This window comes from Saimiri boliviensis, chromosome 9 (genome assembly GCF_048565385.1).
Source record: "Saimiri boliviensis isolate mSaiBol1 chromosome 9, mSaiBol1.pri, whole genome shotgun sequence".
Lineage (NCBI taxonomy): Eukaryota > Metazoa > Chordata > Mammalia > Primates > Cebidae > Saimiri > Saimiri boliviensis.
In genome coordinates this window covers 57095837-57116302 of record NC_133457.1, presented here as the reverse complement: position 1 = coordinate 57116302, position 20466 = coordinate 57095837, and the positions used below count along the sequence as shown (strand labels likewise).

Here is a 20466-nt window from a genome sequence, read left to right as displayed (position 1 = left end):
CAAAGACAAAAACCACATGATTGTCTCAATAGATGCAGAGAATGCCTTTGACAAACTCCAACAGCCCTTTATGCTAAAAACTTTCAATAAACCACGTATCAATGGATTGTATCTCAAAATAATAAGAGCTATTATGACAAACCCACAGCCAATATCATACTGAATGGGCAAAAACTGAAAGAATTCCCTTTGAAAGTTAGCACAAGACAAGAATGCCCTTTCTCACCACTCCTGTTCAACATAGTATTGGAAGTTCTGGCTAAGGCCATCAGGCAACAGAAAGAAATAAAGAGTATTTGAATAAGAAGAGAGGACATCAAATTGTCCCTGTTTGCAGATGAGATGATTGTATATTTAGAAAAATCTAATCATCTCAGCCCAAAGTCTCCTTAAGCTGATAAGCAACTTCAGGATACAAAATCTGATAAGCAACTCAGGATACAGAATCTATGTGCAAAAATCACAAGCATTCCTATACACCAATAATAGACAAATCATCAGTGAACAACTGCTACAAAGAGAATAAAGTATCTAGAAATACAACTAACGAGAGATGTGAAGGACCCCTTCAAGGAGAACTATAAATCACTGCTCAAGGAAGTAAGAGAGCACACAAACAGATGGAAAAAATATTCTATGCTCATGGTTAGGAAGAATCAACATCATGAAATTCGCCATACTGCCCAAATTAATTTATAGATTCAATGCTATCTCCATCAAGCTACCAATGACTTTCTTCACAGAATTGGTAAAAAAACAAAAAACAAAAAACAAAAAAAACACGTTAAACTTCATAAGGAACCAAAAAAGAGCCTGCAATCCAAGAATCCAAGATAATCACACACACACACACACACACACACAAACACACACACACACACACACACACACAGCTGGAGGCATCATGATACCTGACTTCAAACTATATTACAAGCCTACTGTCATCAAAACAGCATGATACTGGTACCAAAGCAGAGCTATAGACCAATGGAACACTACAAAGGCCTCAGAAAGAATGCCACACAAGTGCAACCAACTGATCTTTGACAAACACAACAAAAACAAGTAATGGTGAAAGGATTCACTATTTAATAAATGGTATTGAGGAAACTGACTAGCCATATGCAGAAAGCTGAAACTGGATCCCTTCCTTACAACTTATACAAAAATTAACTTAAGATGGATTAAAGATTTATACATGAGACCTAACACCATAAAAACTCTAGAAGAAAACCTAGACAATACCATTCAGGACATAGGCATGGGCAAGGACTTCTTGACTCAAACATCAAAAGCAATGGCAATGAAAGCCAAAAATGACAAATGGCATCTAATTAAACTTAAGAGCTTCTGCACAGCAAAAGAAACTATCAACAGAGTGAACCAGCAACCAACAGAACGGGAAAAAATTTTTGCAATCTACCCATCTGACAAACGGGTAATATCCAGAATCTACAGAGAACGTAAACAAATTTACAAGAAAAAAACAAACAACCTTTTCAAAAAGTCGGTAAAGGATTTGAACAGAAACTTTTCCAAAGAAGACATTTATGCAGCCAATAAATATATGAAAAAAAAGCTCATCATCGCTTGTTATTAGAGAAATGCAAATCAAGAGCACATTGAGATACCACCCCACACCAGTTAGAATGGTGATCACTAAAAAGTCAGGAGACAACAGATACTGGAGAGGATGTGGAGAAATAGGAACACTTCTGCACTGTTGGTGGGAGTATAAATTAATTCAACCATTGTGGAAGACAGTGTGACAATTCCTCAAGGATCTAGAAATAGAAATACCATTTGACCCAGTAGTCCCATTACTGGGTATATACCCAAAGGAGTCTAAATCATTCTATTATAAAGATGTATGCACATGTATGTTTTTTGTGGCACTGTTCACAATAGCAAAGACTTGGAACCAACTCAAATGCCCATCAACGATAGACTGGATACAGAAAATGTGACACATATACCCCATGGAATACTATGCAGCCATAAAAAAAGATGAGTTCATGTTCTTTGCAGGGACATGGATGAAACTGGAAACGATCACTCTGAACAAACTGACAGAAGAACAGAAAATCAAACACTACATGTTCTCACTCATAAGTGGGTGTTGAACAATGAGAACACATGGACACAGGGAGGGGAACATTACACACTGGGGCCTGAGGGCTGGGGAACTAGGGGAGGAATAGCAGCACGTTGGGGCTTTGGGGAGGGATAGCATTAGGAGAAATATCTAATGTAGACGACAGGGCACTGGATGCAGCAAACCACCACCATGGCACATGTACACCTATGTAACAAACCTGCATGATCTGTACATGTACCCCAGAACTTAAAGTATAATAAATACAATTTTTAAAAGAAGAAAAGCAAGAGCAAACTCAACCCAAAATTAGTAGAAGGAAAGAAACAATAAAGATTAGAGCAGAAACAAATGAATTTGAAATGAAGAAAACAATATAGAAGATCAATAAAATAAAGAGTTCATTTTTGAAAAGATAAAGAAAATTGACAAACCTTTAACAAGACTAAGAAAAAAAGAGAGAATACCCAAATAAATAAAATCAGAGATGAAAAAGGAGACTTTATAACTGATACTACAGAAATTCATAGGATCATTAGTGGCTACTATGAGTAACTATACGCCAATAAATTGGGAAATCCAGAAGAAATGGATAAATTCCTGGACATGTACGATCTAGCAAAACTGAACCTTGAAGAAATTCAAAACGTGAACAGACCGATATCAAATAATGAGATTAAAGCTGTAATAAAAAGTCTTCTAGCAAAGAAAAGCCAAGGACCCAGTGGCTTTACTGTTGAATTCTATAAAAAATTTAAAGAACTAATACCAACCTACTCAAACTATTCTGAAAAACAGAAGAAGAGGGAATACTTCCAAACCCGTTTTATGAGGCCAGTATTACCTTATTACCTTGATACTAAAACCACAGATGGAAAAAAAAAAAAAAAAAAAAAAAAGAGAGAGACAACTACAGGCCAATATCTCTAATGAATATTGATGCAAAAATCTTCAACAAAACACTAGCAAACCAAATTCAACAATACATTAAAAAGGCATTTTATCATGCCCAAGTGGGATTTATCCCAAGGATGAAAGGTTGATTCAACAGATGCAAATCAATGTGATACATCATGTCAACAGAATGAAGGACAAAACTGTATGATTATTTGAATTGATATCAAAAGAGCATTTAATAAAGTTTAACATTTCTTTGTAATAAAAATCCTCAAAAAACTGTGTATGGAATGAATCTATTTCAACAGAATATAAGCCATATATGACAGATGCACAGTTAGTATCTTACTGAATGGGAAAAACTGAATGCCTTTCTTCTAGATCTGGAGTATGACAAGAATGACCACATTTATCACTGTTATTCAACATAGCACTAGAAGTCTTAGCTACAGCAATCAGACAAGAAGAAAGGAGGAAGTCAAATTATTCTTATTTTCAGATATGATCTTATATTTGTAAAAGCCTAAAGATGTCACAAAGAAACTATTAGAACTGATAAACAAATTCAGTAAAGTTACAGGATACAAAAGCAATAAACAAAAAGCAGTAGCATTCCTATGTGCTAACAGTGAACAATCTGAAAACAATCCCATTAACAATAGACACACATAAAATTAAATACCTAGGAATCACCTTAGCCAAAGAAGTGAAAGATCTCTACAGTGAAAACTATAAAACACTGATGAAAGAAATGGAGGAGGCCACAAAAAAATGGAAAAATATTTCATGTTCATGGATTACAAGATTCAATATTCTTAAAACATCCATACTACCCAAGGCAATCTACAGATTCAATACAACCCCTATCAAAATACCAATGACATCTTCACATAATTTTTTTAACCTAAAACATACGCAGAATCACACACACACACACACACACACACACACACACACACACACACCACAATAGCCAAAGCTATCTTGAGCAAAAAGAATGATACTGGAAGAATCTCATTATCTGACTTTATACTACAAAACTACAGTAATCAAAATAGCATGGTGCTGGCATGAAGAAAGATACATAGGCCAATGGAACAGAGTATAGAATCCAGAAGAAAAATTCACACTCCTGCCGTGAACTCATTTTAAACAAAGGTATCAAGAACATACACTGGGGGAAAAGGCATTCTCTTCAATAACTGTCACTGGAAAAACTGGATATCCATATGTAGGAGAAGGGAACTAGAGTACTATCTCTCACCTTGTATGTAAATAAAATCAAAATTGGTTAAAGACTTAAATCTAAGACCTCAAACTATGAAACTATTACAAGAAAACATGGGGGAAACTCTCCAAGACATTGGTGTGGGCAAAAATTTATTGAGTAATAGCCCATGAGCACAGGCAACAAAAGCAAAAGTGGACAGATGGCATCACAACAAGTCAAAAAGCTTCTGCAGAGCAAAGGAAACAATCAACAAAGCAAACTCATAAACTACTCATCTGACAAGGAATTAATAACCAGAGTATACAAGGAGCTCAAACAACTGTACAGGAAAAAATCTAATTAGATTTTAAAATGGGCAAAAGATTGGAATAGATATTTCTCAAAAGAAGACATATAAATGGCAGACAGGTATATCAAAAGGTCCTCAGTATCATTGATCATCAGAGAACTGATGATCAATGATACTGAGACAACACTTCACCCTCATTAAAATAGTTTTTATCCAAAAGACAGGCAACAACACATGCTAGTGAGTATGTGAAGAAAAAGGAATACTGTTGGTGGGAATATAAATTAGTACAACCACTATAAAGAAAAGTTTGGTAGTTCCTCAAGAAACTAAAAATAGAGCTACCATATGATCCAGCAATCCCACTGCTGGGCATAAACCAAAAAGAAAGGAAACAGGTATGTCAAAAGAGATACTTGCACTCCTGTGTTTGTTGCAGCATTGTTCACAATAGCTAAGATTTGGAAGTAACCTAAGTGTCCATCATCAGATGAATGGATAAAGAAAACATGGTACTTATATAAAATGGAATACTATTCAGCCATAAAAAGAATGAGATTCTGTCATTTCCAACAAAATGGATGAACCTGGAGATCATTATGTCAAATGGAATTAATCAGGCACAGAAAGACAAACATCAAATGTTCTCACTTTTTTCTGCGATGTAAAAATCAAAACAATAAAATATATGGAGACAGAGAGTAAAAAAAAATGATTACCGGAGGCTGGGAAGAGTAGTGGAGGAAGGGGGCTGGAAAGATGCTGGGATGATTAATGGATTAAACAAAAAAAAGTTAAAAAGAATAAGATTTAGCATTTGGTAGCACAACAGGGTAACTATGTCAATAATAATTTAATTGTTAATTCTATTTTATTTGTTGAGACAGGGTCTTGCTCTATTGCCCAAGCTAGAGTGCAGTGACATGATCACAGCATACTGCAGTTTCAAGCTCCAGGACTCAAGCCAGCTTCCTACCTCAGCCTCCCAATTAGATGGGGCCACAGGCAGGTGCACCATGCCCATCTAATTTTTTTTTTTTTTTGTAAAGATGCAGTCTTGCAATGTTGCCCAGCCTGGTCTCGAACTCCTGGGCTTAAATGATCTTCCTGTCTCAGGCTCCCGAAATTTCTGTGATTATAGGTGTCATACACCACACTCAGTCTAACTGTACATTTAAAAACAACTAAAAGACTTGAGGGAATGGATACCCAATTTTCCATGATGTGATTATTATGCATTGCGTGCCTGTAACAAAATATCTCATGTACCTGATAAGTATACATACCTACTATGTACCCGTGAAAGTTTTAAGAAATATTTTTAAAGATTTTTTTGGCTTTGATTTTCTGAAATTTGTATAAGACTAACAAATGCATTTTTGTTTTTGTTCCTTTGTTCATTTGCATTTATCCTGCTTGGTGTTTTCTGCGCTTCCTGGATCTGTAGTTTGTTGTCTGACATTCTCAGTTATTATTGTTTCTAAGTACTGCTCTGTTTCTGTTTTTCATCTCCTGTTTGTATTCCCATTACACATATGTTACATCTTTTGTAGTTGTTCTACTGTTCTTGGATATTCTGTTCTGTTTTTTGTTTTTGTTTTAGTCTTTTTCTCCATGGATATTCTAATTTGGATTTCTTTTTTCAGTCTTTTTTTTATTTCTTTGAGATGGAGTTTCCCTTTGTCACCAGGCTGGAGTGCAGTGGCAGGATCTCGCATCACTGCAACCTCCAACTCGCTGGTTCAAGAGATTCTCCTGCCTCAGCCTCCTAAATAGCTGGGATTACAGGCACATGCCACCATGTCAAGGTAACTTTTGTATTTTTAGGAGAGATGGGGTTTCTCCATGTTGGCCACAATGGTCTCAATCTCCTGACCTTGTGATCCACCTTCCTTGGCCTCCCAAAGTACTGGGATTACAGGTGTGAGCCACTGTGCCAGACCAGCCTTTTTATAACTTTTTCATTTTTTGAGTTTCTATTGTCATATCCTCAAGTTCCAAATATTTTTTCCTTAGAAGTGCCCAGTTCACTGATGAAATCATCAAAATAATTCTTTATTTCTATTACAGTTTTTTCTTTTCTTTTTTTTTCCTCTTAGGCATTTCTTTTTTATTCTTAGGATTTTCATCTATCTAATTACATTATTCATCTCTTCTTGTAGGATGTCTATCTCTTTCATCAAAGCCCTTAGTATACTAATCATAGTTTAAAAAAAAAAATCTATGGTCTAATAATTCTAACATTCCTGTCAGATCTGACTGTGGTTTTGATGCTTTAGTCCCTTTGAAGTCTGTATTTTGCCTTTTAATATGCTTTATAATTTTTTGTTGAAAGTTGGACATGATATACGAGGCAAAAGGAATTGGCATAAATAGGCGTTTGGTGATGTAGTGGTGGGACATTTGTTGGAGGGGGAATGTTCTATTGTCCCATCATTAGGTCTCGCTCTTTTGGTGAGCCTGTCTCTGGACCATGAACTTCACCAGTACTACTTCTTTTTTTCTCACCTTAGAGGGAGCTGGAGTTTCATTTTTCCCTTCCCTTTCCTCAGGTTATGCTCTGATAAAACCTCAGCAGGTGTGGCTCTGGTAACATTAGTTCTCCTAGGGGCAGGTCTCGTTAGGAACAGACTGTTCTGGCATATCTTAAAATTGTTACTTTTCCATTCTTGCCAAACCATGGGGATATTTTTCTTCAATATTTGCTGTGAGAACCTGGTGGAGCTCCTAGAAGTAAACCGTACAGAAACGTGGCACCCCTGAGGTTTTTATCTCTCAGACTTGTCCACACTGAGCTTCCAGCAATGCATCAATTATAGCTTAGGTTTTTCTACACCAGCGCCGGTTCCTGTGGAGGTTTCTGCTCAGGGGTTTCTGCTCAGGTATGGTGTGATTCTCTACATCTGCCTGTCTGTCTCTCCATTTTTGGGAGCATCAATTTACCCTATGATCTCACTTCTCTGATGGGTCCAAGAAGAGTTGCTAATTTTTTCAGTTTGTTTAGCTTTTACTTGTTGTTAGGACAAAGTAACAACTTTTAAGTTCTTTACATGTACTAGAAGCTGGCAGTCCCTGCTGAAATTTCTTAGAAACACATTTTTAATAAGGGCTGAGCCACAAAATTCCAAGTCATAACACCAAACTGGTACTTCATTTCCAGTATCTGTAATACTAAATACTTATATATTCAACATGTATCTATTGAATCCCCACTCAGTTTTGCATTGAGGGCTCTGCAGTTGCAGGAGTTACAGTACTGGACATACGACAGAGAAGCAAATCATCAAACTCAAGGAGTTAGAAGGAGGCAAGTTAGAAGGAAACATGTAATTGCTATTTGAAAAAGAACAAGTTGTTCCAAATCTGATCTGAGCAAGAATTTATCTAGAATAATGTAACTCATGACACTCTTTTGAGGACATCCTGATTAATGTTTAAATAATTTCCTTATAAATTTTAATCGATAAAAATTTGTTCTGGGAAATTAAGTAATTTGCCATCTGGATGGCTGTCAGTTAAGAGCCTGGTGATCTTTAAACAAATATTATTTTCTTTTTCTATCTACTCCAACGAGAATTATCTAACCATTCTTGTTAACAATACAATTTCTTACCAGGAAAGAATCTTTAAGTTGCCCTACTCTATGACAGACCTTGTTTTCCTGGAAGCAAAGTTATAATGAAAATTGGACATATACTCATAACAAAATTGGCTCAAAGCCCCCCCCTTTTTTTTAACATTGCAATGGAAATTACTGAATTGTGATAAAAGCAAAACAATATGGGGAACACTTGAGTTTCAGATGTATGGTGGTAGGTGTGGAGGTGGAGAGGTATTCCACCAAAAGAGACATCTCAACTGACTAGAATGAGTAGAAGAAAGGGCAGTGAGGGATGAGGTGGGAGGAGCCTGAGGAATTAGAGAGTAGCAAAGAAAAGGAACCTAGAAGAGGAAAGGCAATACCTGGGTAGCAAGCCTGTGGTGAATCTGCCCATGCCCCTGGGGCCTGAGATCTTCCTTGTTCTCCAGCAGAGCATTTCCATCTGCCTGCATCTGCATCTCGACTGGAGAGCTTTCCCCTGCTGGCAGAGGCCACTTTCCTTCTCCTGTGAAATACTGGTAAAATGCATGAGAGAAATGACACCCTAAGAATAGCCCTCAATCAGGGGGCCGGGCGCGGTGGCTCAAGCCTGTAATCCCAGCACTTTGGGAGGCCGAGGCGGGTGGATCACGAGGTCAAGAGTTCGAGACCATTCTGGTCAACATAGTGAAACCCCGTCTCTACTAAAAATACAAAAATTAGCTGGGCATGGTGGCACGTGCCTGTAATCCCAGCTACTCAGGAGGCTGAGGCAGGAGAATTGCCTGAACCCAGGAGGCGGAGGTTGCGGTGAGCCGAGATCGCGCCATTGCACTCCAGCCTGGGTAACAAGAGCGAAACTCCGTCTCAAAAAAAAAAAAAAAAAAAGAATAGCCCTCAACCAATGGCTGGGGTAGTGGATTTGTAAATACCCAGGTCCTTTTTCCCACAAGCGGGAAAATTCTGAGTGAGTTTTACAATGCTTCCCACTATTTCCCTGCAGGATTCAGTACCAGTCACCCACTCTGAGTTCTGATTTTGTTTTCCTGTGTTGCTTCCCCACTTCCTATCAGTGTTTTCAGTGCTTCCCAAATAAACTACCTGCACTCCAGTCCTTCGTAGGGTCTGCTCTGGGGAGCCCAGGCTGAGCAGCCTGTTGGGGGTACTGCAAGCAGCTGAGTAAGAGAGAGAACCTGCAGTATGCAAGGTAAGAAGCAAAAAGTAAGGTTGCGTCAGAATATTCAGGGCCGTGATTTGCTAGATTCAGCACATAAAAATACAGAATGCCCAGTTAATTTAATTACAGATAAAAGCATAAATTTTTAGCATGTATGTGTCCCATGCAATACTGGGATATACTTATACTAAAAAAATGCCGTATTTGTCTGCAATTTAAATTTAACTGCATGTCCTGTATTTTATTTGTTGTCAAATAAAATACATGCATTTTATTTGTTTCTATTTCTAGGACTTTTTTTCTTAATTTCTAGCTCTGATTTTATGAGACCTAGAAAGAATATGGGGCTTTATCTGCAGGACAGTTTGGCTCCAGGGTGGAGCATAGATTTGAGCAAGGCTTGAGAGACCCGTGAGGAGGTGTTTACCACTGCCCAGAGGCAAGCCTGGGCCTGGGGCAGGTAGGAGGATGGGAGAAGTGGATGGAAGGCATAACAGCATTTGGAAAGCTGTCTGCAGCTCTCAGACTACCTGCCAAGCAAACAGAATTATCTCATTGGACACAATAGTAGGAGGCGGCCAGAAATGACTTCAAGATGTCCTGAAAATGCAAGATGGTTAAAGAAAGACACCAGATCTAGTAGTGAAGTTCCTCCCTTCCCCACCCCTGCAATGTGCTCATGGCCATGGAGTGAAGCACACTTTCTGAGGCCCAGGCATCTAGTGCCCTGAATCAAGCTGCAGGAGTAGTTTTATATCTGAACACTCCTCCTGAGCTGCTCTGGTGTTTTGTGTTGTAATGAGCTCAGCTCAGCCCTGTCTCCACATGGACCCCTCACCAAAGCCTCTGAAAGGGCAGACATGGTGTTTGATGAATTACCAGCTGTGCACAGCAAGGGGCACTAGGAAAAGCAAATTCTCTTCTGGCTCACTTTTTGTCTTCCTTTTCTTTTTGCCTGAGATGGACCTTGCTCTATTAGATAGTCTCCATCTATGATATATTAGTCAGGTTCTTTAGAAGGACAGAATTAATGAAACATATATATATATATATATATATATATATATATATATATATATATATAGTTTTAGGGGGAAGATGTAGGCTAGGAGGCTAGGCCAGTCTAATCTTTTCACATTTTTTCCATTTGCTTTATTCACTGGCAGCTGATTAGAGTTTGCCCAAACAGATTAAGGATGGTCCTGCCTTCTCCAGTCCACTGACTCAAATATTAATCTCCTTTGACAACACCTTCACAGACACACCCAGGATGAATAGTTTGTATCCTTCAATCTAATCAAGGTGACAGTATTAACCATTGCAAGTCCACCCCTTGTCAACTTGAACCCACACACATCTCCTGAGACCATAATCTTCAAATAAACACAATAAGGACATAATTATGCCTCACATAATACAACTATCCTTTGTACAGACAGAAACACACCAATCCCCAACCCAAATACTATTACATAAAGTTAACAATACTTAAATGCTGATGTGAAGTCAATAAATCTTACTGTCACATGACAAAGGAAAAAGGAAATAAAATGAAGAAATTTTCTTAGTACAAGTGTATACATGCACAAACATGTTTTTAACAAAAGAAAGAGGAAATACTCATGACAATTATAGTCCCCATTTCTGTAGCTGGTATTGATGGCTACCTTCTACTACCTATTTTGTATTCCCTTTGCCTTCAGCAAGAATGTCAGAAGGTTGAGGGTTTTTTTTTTCTTGGTGGAGTGACTCAAACTTGCATTCCTGAAGGGGCTGGTCTATGTGTAGTCCTGCCTGGATAAGGCTGTTGTAGTTTCCCATTGACCTTAATCACAGGGCATGGTAATACCAACAGAGGCCATAATGGAGCTCCTGTATTCCACATATACTCTTCCTTACCTCTGTTGTGGAGTAGTGGACTGATTTTATCTTCATAGCCTGGCTCAATCACCCTTGCCAATGCTGTAACTCCCTTCTTAGCCTGTTGAGTTAAAGGTAGGAGGAGACTAAAGTGTCCAGCTGGCAATCTCAACTTCCAGTTTAATGGAATTGTTGTTGTGTCTCCTGGTGGTAGTGTTCCTCCTTTTGGAACCAAGACCTTTAGGCCAGCAGAATGTAATGTTGTGGGAACAGGAAGCAAAAATCTTGCTAGTGGATCACCAGGGGTGATGGCAAATGGTACCGCTTCCACTTCCACCCTTTGGTTCCTGGACCCATGAATCCTGGCTATGGGAGAAACAGTACCATATATTGGATGCAGATTGAGAGCATACATGACTTTCTGGATAACTTTGCCCCAGCCCTGCAAGGTATTGTCACCTAGTTGGCATTGTATTTGTGACTTCAAAAGGCTATTCAATCATTCTATCAATCCAGCTGCTTCAGGATAATGGGGAACATGGTAAGATCAGTGAATTCCATGAACATGAGCCCACTGCTGCACTTCTTGAGCTGTAAAGTGAGTGCCTTGGCCACAGGCAATGCTGAGTGGAATACCATGACGGTGGATAAGGTATTGCATGAGTCCACAGATGGTAGTCTTGGCAGAAGCATTGCCTGCATGATAGGCAAACCCATATGTGGAGTCAGTGTCTGTTCTAGTGATGACAACTGTCTGCCCTTTCCATGATGGAAGGGGTCCAATGTAATCAACCTGCCACCAAATAGCTGGCTGATCACCCGGAGTAATGATGCCATATTGAGGGCTCAGTGTTGGTCTCTGCTACTGGCAAATTGGGTAGTCAGCAGTGGCCATAGCCAGGTCAGCCTTGGTGAGTGGAAGTCCATGTTGCTGAGCCCAGGCATACTCTCCATTCTTGCTACCATGGCCACTTTGTTCAGAGGCCCATTGGGTGATGACAGGGGTGGCTGGGGAAAGAGGCAGAATGTTGTTCACAGAATGGGTCTTCCTATCCACTTATTAAAATCCTCCTCTGCTGAGGTCAGCCATTGGTGAGTACTCACATGACATACAAATATTTTCATGGTTTTTGACCACTCAGAGAGGTCCATCCACCTACCTCTTCCCCAGATTTCTTCATTGCCAATTTTCCAATCATGCTCTTCCAAGTCCCTGACCATCCAGCCAAATCATTGGCTACAGCCCATGAATCAGTATATAATCACACATCTGGCCATTTCTCCTTCCATGTAAAGTGCACAACCATGTACACTGCTCAAAGTTCTGCCCAGTGGGAAGATTCCCCTTCACTGCTGGCCTTCAGGGATGTCCTAGAAAGGGGCTGTAGTGTACCTGTCTACTTTTGGGTGGTGCCTGCACATTGTGCAGAACCATCTGTAAACCAGGCCCTAGTCTCCCCTTCCTCTGTCAACTGATCACAGGGAACTCCCCATGAGGCCATGGCTACGGGCTGGGGGAGAGAAGGCAAGGTAGCTGAAGTAGAGTCCATGGATATTTGAGTCACTTCCTCGTGTAACTTAATTGTGCCTTCAGGACCTGCTTGAGCCTGATCACATACACACCACTTCCATTCGATGATGGAATGCTGCTGTGCACAACCCACTTTATGGCTTGATGGGTCAGAAAGCACCCAGTTCGTGATAGGCAGTGCAGGTTGCATGGTGACTTGATGACCCATAGTCAAACATTCAGTTTCCACCAAAGGCCAAAGGAGAGCAGTTATCTGCAGAATATTGCAGAGCCTTGCTCCAAAATCCTAGAGGCCTCTTCTGTGATTCATCTATGAGGGCCTGCCAAAGGCTCCAATCAGAATCCCTATCTGCCACTCATACCTCAACTACCACTGGATCTGTTGGGTCATATAGTCCAAGTGGCAGAGCAGCTTGCACAGCAGCCTGGGCCTGTTGCACAGTCTTCTCCTGTTCTGGACCCCATTCAACACTGGCGGCATTTGGGGTTACTTGATAAATGGGCCAGAGTAAAACACCCAAATAAGGAATGTGTTACCTCCAAAATCCAAACAGGCCCAATAGGAGTCATGCCTCTTTCTTAGTTGTAGGGGGTGGGCCAAGTGCAGCAACTTATCCTTCACCTTAGAAGAAACAGGCCCCACACACTGGACCCCTAGAAATTTAACTGAGGTAGAAGATCCCTGAATTTTAATCAGATTTATTTCCCATCATCTGGCACACAAATGTCTCACCAATAAGTCCAGTGTGCTTGCTACTTCTTGCTCACTGGATCTAATCAGCATAATGTCATCTATGTAATGGACCAGTGTGATATCCTGCAGAAGTGAAAAGTGATCAAGGTATCTCTGAATGAGATTATGACACAAACTTGGAGAGTTGATATACCCTGAGGTATGACAGGAAAGGTAATATTGCTGGCCTTGCCAGCTGAAGGCAAATTGTTTGTGCTTATGGACAGGAATAGAGAAAAAGATATTTGCCAAGTCAATGGCTGCATACTAGGTACCAGGAGATGTGTAAATTTGCCCAAGCAATGAAACCACATCTGGTACAGCAGCTGCAACTGGAGTCACCACTTAGTTAAGCTTACGATAATCGACTGTCATTCTCCAAGATACATCTGTTTTCTGCAGAGGCCAAATAGGAGAATTGAATGGGGATGTGGTGGGAATCACCACCCCTGCATCTTTCTTTCAAGTCCTCGATGGTGGCACTAATCTCCACAATCCCTTTATGGATGTGATATTGTTTTTGATGTACTGTTTTTCTAAATAGAGGCAGCCCTGGTGGCTTCCATTTGGCCTTTCCCCACCATAGTAGCCCTCACTCTACCAGTCTGCCATTTGCTAAGTATGTCTATGTCAATTACCCATTCTGGCACTGGGGAAATGACCACAGGATGAGCCGGGGGACCCACTGGACCCACTGTAAGTCGGATCTGAGCGAAATTCCTCAGAGTAGTACCACCAAAAATCCATTCTCATGGTGGAGATGAAATAGAAAATGTGTTTTGTATCACACGGCCTTCTCTGTGTGAAGAGCTCTTCAGTTTCATTTCAACTTTCATGAAGGAAATTCTATACCTGTGGGAATCCACTTCAAAAACAATAGACTCAAAAAGAAAGAAAAATGAAATCCATTATAGTGATGCATCACTCTTCTATTTTGCTCTGTTTCTTCAATTTGTAAAATGCACACCAAAGACCATTAGGGGACGTAATTTGAATTGCTTCACTCCAAACTTAAAGTGCTGAGAGAAAGAAGAAAAAAAAGAGAAAAACTGCAGCAAACAGAAACAGGCTTTTCATTTTCTAATACCTGAAATTGACTGTCACTTTTATTTCTGAAGTTATATTAAGCTTTTCCCTCAAACTAAATTATAAATACTTGTCTCTGACACTAAAAGGAACACGCATATCTAGAAGTCCCATGTTTCCTGCCCACATTCACATACACACACAGGCATAGTAGTGTGTTTGGCTGTGTAAGCCATGCTTTGGACCACACATCCAGCAACGCTGCAGTGATCATGTGGGCACCCCAGGGTCTATGAGTCCACTCAGTGCCAAGGATCATGAACAATGGCGGAACAACAGCACAGACCTCTGTAGTAGAAGTAAGCCTATCCAGCCACAGAAGCTTTGGGTTCTACTCCCTGTAGTGAAGTGCTTCCTTCTGGGACTGTTTCCCAGACCAATGTTGCATACCACATATGAGCACCTAGGAGTACTGCCCTTCTCACCCTTGCTCTTGCTGAGTATATGCAAATTGGACTGACCTAATATGTTAATGCTGAAAAGCTGAGGTGGCCCTCACTGGCAGCCAGCATCCTTTGTGTGTTGGTAATTTGGCCAGAACTGGCATCTACAGTCCTAATTCACATAATTGTATACTCTACACACTCAATATTTTCCTCAAGTAATTCGTTATATTTCAGCTGCCTGTGGCCTCTGCACACTGTTAAGAGGTCAAATACAACCAGAAAACCTATGAATATTATAATGAACAGCCAGATGTCACCTGAATCAGTTTCACCTGATTAGGAAAGTTCTATAGTTATCACTCTAAAAAGTGTCAGCCAGCCCTTCTTCAATGTTATAGTGTCAGGAATTTTGCTGCCTAGTGAAAGAACCTATTACACTGTTACATAGCTCTAAACAAGGATGTTTCTGTTTCTGTTTCATTTTCTAAACTGTGCTAAAATCAGTCCTATAACATCTAGACTCTCCTCTTAGCTGCACCATCCTGGATAGACTCCAGTAAGTGAGTCTGCTAATGAAAACGTGCCCAAATCAAGTGGTTCTTAAAGTGCGCCTCTCAGAGTGTACACCCCCTTTCCTGAACTCCTCATCCCTCTCCTCTCTCTGGATATAGCAGTGCCATCTGCCCTTCACATTGAGATCCTAAGAGAGATTTCATTTTCAGGATGGGCTCTTGTGTTCCATTCGGAGAGACCCCCGCCTAATCCCATAAGGCATACAGAGATTGTCCAGCCCGGGGAAGTCTGTGGACACATGTAGTGAGTGCCCACTCTTCAGGAAGCCCAGTGTGGTGAGCTTAATGTGGTCTATTCCCACAAGCTACATAAATTACTTACATAAATTAAATCAAAGGAAAGAGAACAAAAGTGTAAGATGCTTTATAGCTTGCTTTTTGTTGGGTAATTGATTATTTTCCATGCCTGTGACATTATAAATCTGACAGAGAGTAGAGGAAGCTGGCCTATCATTGCCCCAGATAAGAAAGTTGGACATGAAGCCCTCATTTTCAATTATCTATTTTGCTTACAGACAGCTCACTTTAAGGGGAAAGAAAAGATGACCAGGCTGTGTTGCAGAGCCTGACCCTGGATGACTCTCTTTGAGTATCTCCTTTCTAAGATGGGTTTTTGTTCATTCGTGAAATACATGAAGTAAGGCCTCACCTGTCAGGGCTGAGAAATCAGTGCAGGTAATATTGGTTACCCCAGTTTTTCTTGAGTAGAAAATGAAGCAACTTCATTCAGAAACTTGACTAATAATGATCTCTTAGCATTTTGAATGTTTTATTCACTACTGAATAAAAAGTATCTATCCATTTAGTTGAGGCCTGGAAGAGAAAAAAGTCTTCTCTTCTGCTAATATATTGTAGAAGAAGGAGAAGAAAAAGCAGGAGGAAAGGAGAAGTACCGGGAGGAGGAGAAAGAAAAGGAAAAGGAGATAGAGAAAGCAGACAGGGAAGGGGAAGGACAGGGGAATAAAAGAAAGGAAAAATTTCTGACTCTTTGGATCTAACGGCCAAACTGGTTCAGCTGCCTATTAGGGGTGAGTAGTCTGTTTGACTGTACCCCTGCTTAGATAATGAGCAAATAACAGTGTTGGTCATATTTACCCCTTGTGTCTCATGATGTCTGCTACATTCTGGGGCTTCACTATCTTTGGGATAGGTCCCTCTAGGCCTTGTAGCCTTCCACTATGGGATTTCTTAGAGGGCCTTGGTGAGGAAGTAAACAGGGCCTGATCTCCATGTGTCCTCAGCGAGATTGCAAAGCTGGATCCCACTTCTTTTTTTTTTTGAATCTTTAAACTCAATCTCTTGGCAGTACTTGGCTCAGAATCTAATATGGAGCCCCCTAGTATTATGAGAACTACACTAACCAGCCTGGCTCCCCTTGGGCCAGAACTCCCTGCATCTCCCTGGTATAAGAAAAATAAATGCTGCTCCTCTGTGCCTGGGTTCAGATTTGGTGATATGACTGTCAGCTCTTCTAAGCCAGGAGTTCAAGACACACAGTTGCTATGAATTAAATGTGTCCCTCCCAAATTCATAGGTTGAATTCCTAACCCCTATGTGACAGTGACTGTATTTGGAGAAAAGTCCTTTATAAAATTAAGGTTAAACAAGGTGATAAATAAGGATCTATCCCAATCCAGTAGAGTTAGTTTCCTTATAAGAGGAGACACCAGAGAATTTGCTTGCTCTGTCTCCATGATGTGAGGACACGGTAAAAAGACAGCCATCTGCAGGCCAGAAAAGGAGTCCTCACTAAAGACTGAAGCTTCCAGATCTTGACCTTTGACTTTCCAGCTTCAAGGACTAGGAGAAAATAAATTTCTGTTCATTTCAGCTGTGTAATCTACAGTATTTTGTTATGGCAGCCAAGCAGACTAGAATAACAGATGAGTAAAACATGTGCCTGTCTCACAGTTTTCCAAGGAACATATAAAAATAACATGGCTTCCAAGCATCAATCAATGGACACTTTATAAAGTGTTTTCACACCATTATTAAATTAGATCCTAATTGCAGATCCAGGTGGTACATTCAGGTATAAATTTTACCAAAGGGGAAAGATGGAAGGTAATTTGCACAGTATCATCCTGGGAGTCAGAGTCTGAGCTTGCACCCAGTTCGCTTTTCTTTGCGTAACACTAAGCTGCTCTCACAAGTATACCTTCACATTGTGATGTCTTCTGCAAATCTGATAAGGTTTCAATGTCTTCACACAAACATCTATCAAAGTATTTAAAGGGAGAAGTTTTAATAATGCTTTCTAACTTAAAGGTGACAGATGGGTTTCATCTTGTAAGTTAATGGTGACTGCCTGGGATTGGCTGCCAATCCTTTGTACTGACAAAGAGTCTGAGGCCATGCAACAAAGAATACCTAGATCAACTAATAATGTCTGCCACAAGCACAGGAAGTGGAGTGTGCAGCTTGAGAACTTAGGAATACTGCTGCTACTCCAACCTTCAGGATGGAATGGAGCATTTGTGGGCGAAAAAAGAACCTTCCAGTGTGAGGAATAGAAATATTATAAATAAGGTTGGTCAAGGACAATTATTTTTCTCTCTTAGAATTCTTATTTAATCTCTCTGGTAGCATCTCTCTGACTTTTCATTCTTTTCTGTTGTTGTGAAAAGTCAGGACCTCAAAACCAAATTCCAGAAGAAATTCCTCCCATGAAGCTTTATGTAGAAGATAATGAGTGTTTGAGGGAACAAAGTCTTTAAGATTTTACAGTAAATGCAGAAGCAGATTTCATGAAGGACTGATAAGAAAGGGAAAAACCGGTTCTCAAGAACATTCCCAGCAACTGTTTCATAACTGGGAGAACAATTGCACATGTAATCAGAGAGTATACAACTGTGATTATAGTGGATTCTACCAAGAGACATAATAATTCTACTATAATTATATATCAGCAGTTAGGCCTCAAAGTCTTTTTTTAGAAAATAATGACTATAAGTCTTACAGGAATAGATCCATGATAACAAGAGACATAAGGAACATGGTAAGAACCCTTGTGACTAAGGAAATGGTATCCCACCCCTCTCCACTCCTCCATTTTAAACCTCCTCCAAAATGATTTCTTACTGCAGAGGACAGTAAGCCAAAGTGCATTCAGCCTTTAATTTGAATTCTTATCATGCAGTCTTGCATAAAGTAAACTTATGCTTTCAAAACAGATAATTTTAGAATTATTTAAGACGTGAAGTAGCTTAAACAAGACTGGCTAATTTGGCAGTACTTCCTGGCAGACACGACTTCACACAACTGTGTTTCTTACCTAAAGCTTATAAAATGCCACTTTCATTTACCTAAAATGATGAAGACATTCTTATTGTTATGGAAACCATATATATATATATATATGACATTAGTTTATGATACAATTAGAATGTTTTAATTCCTGTTTTTTTAGGTTATGATTCGAAAAGTTAATGCTTTTTCCATTAACTTTTAAAAGCAGTTTTCCTAACGCTCTTGCCTCAGCTGCCTTTTACCTGGGTGCTGTGAGCCACATGTTCTCTACACTCAATATTTATGTTCCTGAGAAAAGCTCCCTGGAAAAGTGAATAATGCAGTTGAATTTCTAATATGGCTCTTTTAAAATGAAGGTAATAACTATAAAACTGTGGCACAAAAAATCGTAGCAAGCTGGTGGCTCTAGCATAAGCATGGAAATTTTGTGTAAAAATGAAGTAAGGAAGATCCAAACCAATTATTATCTCAGTGACGGGTTTCTCTTCACTAAAAACATGATGCTTTGTCCTTATTTCATAAAATACTTATTTTGAAATGAAAAATTGGTTACCCAAATACTCCTTATTTGAAAATAGGGCTCAAAAAAGATGAGAGAATTAATCTGAAGTATAATAATACACAAATGCTTCAAATTATTTTTAAAGTCATAGAACAAAAAATACTCCATTGTAGTTATAGCAGATGTTAAAATTTTTATGTAAGTTTTCAGATTGAGAATACTACTATCTTAACTTTATAAGACACTTTAGTGCTCCCAACTCCCACCTGTTTGTGGCCCAGGTATCATCTAGGCCCCTCTCCTAGATGATAGGGACCTGAGAGACAGAACTTGACCATTGCTTAATGAAAGCTTCACCTCTTCCTCAAGTTCCCCTCATGTACAAGGTGAGAAGACAAAAATATTCTAAGTTCTTAAAGTCATTTCAGCCTCTGGATTCCATCTGCCTCAATTTTCCAGTGTCAACTCAGATACAACACATCTCCTTTTTCAACTTCCACAAAACGTACTGCTCATACACAGCATGCGAAAGTGTACCAGGCTTTCTCAAGATCTGGAGGTACTGGGAGACTTAGAAGAGGTTTACATGACAGCATGCAGCTAACCTCAGAAGAGCGTTACTCACCTTTGTTCTTTTCCTATCTTTCAGTGTCTCCATCAATGAGAAGGTGCACTGGTCTTTCTTTTCACGGAGTTTCCTATCCATACCTTTGGGCGGTTCTAGTCCTGCTGCTTTCCTTTCTTCTTGCCCCTTTTTCTCTGGGGTAAACTTTTCTCTCATTTTCAGAGTCACATGTTATCCAGTAAGATGCTCATCAAGATCCCACATATGCCTCAATATAAGGGATCCAAGAATATGTTTCCAAAAAAGAATATCACCTTTATAAAATTTTGGTCAACTAAAATATATAAGTGATGGGTATAGATGAAATAATCAAATGTCTTCTCGCAGTCTGGAGTTTATCAATTTAATCACACAATTATATTTGAAAGAACACAGTATACAGGAATACACGGTTTCTTAAAATACAATTTTTTCTCACTCTCACCACTCATGAAAACTTTTCTCATTGGGCATGGATGTCTTTGCCATCAATAGAGCCACTGTTAAGTCATCCATCACAGTTTTCCAAAACATATTGTATTAGGGTACTCTAGAGGAACAGAAATAATAGGATAGATGTATACAAGAAGGGGAGTTTATTAAGGAGTATTGACTCACACAATCACAAGGTTAAATCCCACAATAGGTGTCTGCAAGCTGAGGAGCAAGGAGGC

General features: G+C 39.6%; 1 pseudogene; it reads right to left on the bottom strand.

Annotated features, from left to right (window-relative positions):
- Nucleotides 1-10898: 10898 nt before the first annotated feature.
- Nucleotides 10899-19969, bottom strand: LOC141585551 (uncharacterized; annotated as a pseudogene).
- Between the last annotated feature and the right edge of the window lie 497 nt (nt 19970-20466).